Here is a 6000-nt window from a genome sequence, read left to right as displayed (position 1 = left end):
ATATTTAATTGCACATGATTTATGAATTTTGTAGTTTTTCTGGTCTTTTTTTAACTCTTGTTTGGCATTGCACATCAAAACAGTATTATGCAATTTTGGTTTCTTGATGATATTAAATGCTTTACATTTCCTGTAGAATGCAGGTGTTGCACTGTTTGGTTTATATTTAGTTTTTGCCTATTGGTAAAGAAAAATTGGGTGGCAGCACATTGGGAGGTGGGGGGTAAAAGTAGTAAAAAGTATAGGTATATGTAAAGCCAAAACCTTTTTTTCCATTGTGATAAAATTCCCATCTAAGATAGTTGTCATTGGAATAAATGTTCACCATTGAAATATGTCCATTCTCTTCCTGTTTCGGTGCCAATTCACAATTACAGTGACAAGACTCCCTAGAGTCCCCCTGTTAGAGTCCCCCTAACAGGAACAAAGACAACAATAAACCCCTCACAGTGCTTATGGCCCTCACTGCTCTATCCCAATCTAATATTAATTAATATATATATATATATATATATATATATATATATATATATATATATATTTATATATATATATTTAAACATTTTTTTGCTGCTGTCACCTTGGCTATGCCAACATGCATTGCAGAAGCTTTGTCTATCTTAATATAGATAGTTGGGTATCTGATGTAGATAGATGTTGTTGTATGTGCAGGCACCTTCTGGAACAAGTATGTCTTCCTTTTCAAAAATGAAATCTCATCTGATTGGTTAGGGGAGCAGAGTGAGGAAGAAAGTACTTTTAGTTCTATGATTTCTGTTTTGTAGGAAGCTTTCATAACCAGTGTGATTTATAACTGTACCCATATTCCTCATTGTCAGTCTAGTCCTGTGCCTATCTTTTGTTCCAGAAGCCACCCATTATATTGTTGGCTATCAGAAAGGTGCTGGATTCAAACAAAGTTTAACAATTATGTAAGGATTGGATGCAATTACTAATACTGAAGGGCAAGGTACTTGAGGGTACTTCTACCATTCTTCTACCAATTACCCTAATATCATTATGCTATCCAATGGGTACATAACAAAGTGAAAATCCAGTTTTGTTAGGAATAAAATAATTCACTTTACGTTAACTATATACAGTGTGAAATTAAAAAACAGAATGTTAGAATGTAAAACAGAAATTAGAATGTATTGCAGATACATGACTGCTATTCTTTTGTAGGCACAAAACAGGTCATTTTAGAGAATTCACTAAGAAGAAGAGCCTGCCTTGTATGTGTACCTAATGAACTCTAGACGCCTAGGCGATCGAGAATGAATAGGAGCGCAAAGTCTCCCGGGATACCTACGTTAGGCATCCCGGGAGACTCTTGAGTGCTCCTTCTGCGCATGCCTGAGCATGCATACACAATGAGATCGTCAATTTCTTTTTTCTTTCTACATCTCCTGATCTCGCGCCTGGGTTAGGTGATGTAGGATGAAGAGTCCAGAAGAAAAGACAAAGATGGCGGCGTTTGGAGCACCGGCTCTGGGACAGATGTCGGGGCACCCCTGGAGTGATCAGACTGTCCTGCAGGATTGAAGGTAAGTGTATTTTTTTTCCTGCCTGTTTTAGTTTAGTTTCTCTTTAAAGGCAACTTTATTTCTCATAAGACACGTTATTGATAATAATAGGAACGTTTTACCATGCTGATTATGACTAAACTGCACTGGTTTAGTTACATTGCAACATTTATTCTGTCTGGTAATTCTTGATGCAAATGTTAATTGCCAGCAGACAGCATTTGTCATTTCATGACATTCCTGCCATACAGCACAGCCAGGCTCCTGGCCAGCAGCTTGATCAGGAGTGGATTTCAGCAGGTGAAGAAGCAGCAGCACCATGAGATGTGACCTGGACTCTCCATTGCTGCACAATGTATGACAGGATGACAGCTCCCTGCAAAACAATGGAGCCCCTTCCTTTTGATCTGTGTGCATTCATCTAATAATATAGATTCATAGTATTAATAATAATATAGATTCATAATAATATTAACCTCCCGACCATTAAGCCCGACCTTGGTACGGGCTAAAAAAAGTTGCTATTATGGTTAACCCCGAGATTTTCCATACACTAAAATTCCCCACTTACCTGGTCCCGCTGTGCTCATCCAGCGTCGTGTTCGTGTTCCAGCGTCGTCCTCCGTCGATCGTCGTCCGTTGATCTCCCTCTCCAGCGTCGGGTGCCTTCTCCTATACCAGCGGGACCAGGTAAGAAGCTGGCCGGCATCTTGTGTTCTGCTGGCCGGCCGGCGGAACACAAGATGCTGGCCGGCTTCTTACCTGGTCCCGCTGATCCTCCCGCATCGTTCTCCTTCCAGCGCCGGGTGCTCTCTGAAACAAGAAGTGCGCGATGACGTCGGCGCGTGTGCGGGAAATTCAAATTGAAACTTATTCATTCATTTTGTATTGGATTGAATACAGGAGTTTGTATTCAATCCAATACAAAATGAATGAATGAGTTTCAATTAAAAATAAATACAAAGTATGTATTTTGTATTGGATTGGATACAGGAATTTGTATTCAATCCAATACATAATGAGAGTTTGAATTTTGTTCTCATTTTGTATTGGATTGAATACAAACCTAGAAAAATATATTACTATTCAGTATACCGAATTATCGCATTTTCAGTATTGGATTGAATACAAACTCCTGTATCCAATCCAATACAAAATAATAGAAAATATATTTGTGTGGTTTTGTCTATAGGTAGGTGACGGACACTAGGGAGGTGTTTTAGAAAAATACATTACTATACAGTATACCGAATTATCGCATTTTCAGTATTTTTCATTTATGTATTCTTGTTTAAGCTGAATTTTGTGTTTTTCCTTTAATTTTATTAAAAGTAATTTTTTTTTTTACATGATTGTGTGTTTTAAACATTTTTTATATTCATTATATCTACTAGACCCCTATTCGGACATATTTCTGTAAGTTACAGGTCTACAATTTAAAAAACAAAATTTCATGAAAACCTGTAACGCTTTTGGTACACAATGGTTAATAAAGATTTCTAAAAATAATAATAATAATAATAATATAGATTCGTGATAATATTAATACAGATTTGTAATAATATTAATAAAGATTCATAATAATAATATTATTAGTAATAATAATAATAATAATATAGATTCGTAATAATAATAATATTATAATAACAATAATAATATTGATTAATAATAATAATAATATTATTAATAATATCAAAACATAGATTCATCTACTCACATTAGCAGCATTTACATACATTTATTATTTCTTTCTGATGAATGGATCACTAGATTTTTTTATACATCTCCATGGAGTACAGTTTATAACAAACAATTGTATTTTAGAATGAAATGATACTAATATTATTAAACAGTATTTATATAAGGGTTGTAAATGACATTGACACAGGAGGAGAGGACCCTGCCCCGAAGAGCTTACAATCGAAGAATGAGGTTATCTGTAGACACTGGAAGGAAGGCGCTTCTATTGTTGCCAGCAGCAGTCGTGCTGACGTTTTTTTTTTTTTTTTTTTTCACGAGCCCAACTCTAATCATAGTGACCGCTCTGGGCGCTTTCGTTTAGTTATATGCATCAGCTGTAGCACTATTACAGTGACAGGTCCTCTTTAAGTCAAACACAAGACCTGTCACCGAGTCTCAGGTCGCCGTGGCAGAGATCCTACAGTCCGAATCCTAATCTGACCAATCGGAGAAGAGATTATTATGATTGATAGATACAGTAACCACTCAGCTGCCACAATTCTGAAGCTAGCGTTGCTAGGAAGCAAGAGACTGGCTTGCGTTCGGGGCCGCTAGCGGTTGTCCTGGGCGCCTTAGCGACGAGTAGGCGGGATGTGACGGTGATGTAAAGTCATTAGCGGTGGCCGAATCCCCTCCTTTTTGATTAGTAATGCAATTCGGAGCTCCGCCTTTCACCGGCAGCTGCCTGTATCTCTCCGTGGAGGGGGCGGGTCCGGTTTGGGCGGCGCTGACAGGACAATAACAGCGAACCCGGCGGCCGTAGCGGAACCCGCCTTCCAGTTGTGGTGTCGGCCCGTGTGAAGGTGACAAGACCCGGAAGGGGGGGACGAGCTCGGGACTGCTGGAGCGAGCCGTGCAATGTAGGTAAAGCGCAGATAATGCGATGGGGTGTGATGACGGGGGATGGAGGTGCATGCAGCGCTCCTGTCATGTGCTCATCAGAAGGAATAAAGGGCCACAGTGCTGCTGCCAGGGAATCCGCCTGTCATAGTGCACACACCATGATCTCAGGGATTACATCCAGGATCTGGCCAAATCCCACAGACTCATTGTGTAGATTGTAGCAGCAGATAATCAGTGCCCTCCTCCCTTATACCAGCATACATGTCATTCCATCATCCTCTCCATGGCAGCTTCCTTACAAGGCTTTGTTATGAGTATGTGAAATCCGTGCACCGGTGTATGAACCTAATGTGTAATATGTGTGTACAGATCAATGACACCTTGCTGCTCATTCTATAGTAATCAGATCTCTGTGCCTACAATGAAGTTCCTGCATCCATCCCAGGTTACCTCTTCCTATATAATATGATGATTGCCTGTACTTGTCACTGTCATCCAGAATGAAGTTCTTATTATCTAGAAACACTTGTCTGCATTTATTTTCAGCGCTAGAATTCCAAACTAGGGATCACACATGTCCCATTGCTTGCATTCGTCATATATTATGTGTATTCTTCATTTGCTTCCTTTTGTGTATATGATTTCTGTGTATTTGAAATTCAGAAAAAAAAACTGGCGTGTTTTATATTTAGATTGTCGGTAAACCATTGGCGTGATGTCATCCATGACAGCCGGAAAATAATACTCAGCCATATATGTTTTATTATGAATGTGTGGCTATCTAGATTAGCGTCCCCAAGGCAGATATGTCTGGGAATAAACTCAGCAGACCATTGCCCAAGTACAGAATCTCTGGTAATGATGGCTGTGATCAGGAACTTGTTAGAATGACATGTTGTCTTTGCATACATCATTGGTCTTATGTCTAATGAAAACATTGCATTCCATTTAATGAATGTTTACTAAGAGGTGAAAGGAAAAAAATGTTCTCTGAAGCAGATTAATCAATCATACCAGGTCGGGGAGGTAATGGATGGACATTGCGGAGCCATGAAGGGACCAGTGTAATAAATGTACAAACAAGAACATTTAATATTGCCTACGGTAACTAGTGTAGGAACAAGGAAATTTCATGTTGCAACCACCAGGAACATTTCATATTTCCTATAATGATCAGTGTAGGAATGGGAAAGTTTCATGTTGGCTATAATAACCAGTTAGAATATCTTTTCTTCAATATAACCTAGTACAGTGTTTCTCATTCAGGGTTTCGTGAAATCCCAGGGTTCCTCTAGAAATTGCTAGACATTTCTTGAGCAATTTGTCCCTCTCAGATCGGTCACCACTGACATAATATGTTTGGCTATATGTACGGACAATATTCTTCCCAATGGCCAGCAATGTAGGAAGCTTTTTTCCTACTGATCATTAGGTTAATGCTGTGAGCTTTGGATATAATAATCATTAAAGGGGTTCCCTAAGACCTGAAAATTATTTCAAGGCTTCCGCCACATTTTAGAAAAGGCCACTCTAGTACAATTGGTATTGTTCCGAACTGTACAAAACTAAATGAAAGAATACACTGGAGAGATACAGAGAGAGAGAGATACTAACTAGAGAGATACACTAGAGACACTATAAAAGTTAAATAGGGGCCTGAACCTTATCAGTAATACTAGTTTGTATAAACTGATGTATATAACAGTTGAGAAAAAATTGAATCCAGAATAATTACAGTCTGCGCTTTTTTATTTAACATAACTTGGTTAAACGACAGCTTTACATTTGGTACAAGTATGGGTACCAAATGTACATGGGCAGCAAAACACATCGCATACCCTCAGAATGAAGCCTACTGGGTCTGATACTTCTGTCTGCCCCCATTCCAGCA

General features: G+C 38.8%; 1 protein-coding gene across 1 annotated transcript in view; it reads left to right on the top strand.

The window, feature by feature from the left end:
- Positions 1 to 3871: 3871 nt before the first annotated feature.
- ARVCF (ARVCF delta catenin family member) overlaps positions 3872 to 6000 on the top strand; it is a 372226-nt gene continuing 370097 nt past the window's right edge. The window contains exon 1 of the mRNA XM_072413926.1: positions 3872 to 4126. The gene's annotated coding sequence lies outside the window, so the exon portion shown is untranslated. The remainder of the gene's footprint in view (positions 4127 to 6000) is intronic.

This window comes from Pyxicephalus adspersus, chromosome 6 (assembly GCF_032062135.1).
Source record: "Pyxicephalus adspersus chromosome 6, UCB_Pads_2.0, whole genome shotgun sequence".
Lineage (NCBI taxonomy): Eukaryota > Metazoa > Chordata > Amphibia > Anura > Pyxicephalidae > Pyxicephalus > Pyxicephalus adspersus.
Note: the sequence above shows the minus strand (reverse complement) of the source record. Positions and strands in the feature narration are given on the sequence as shown.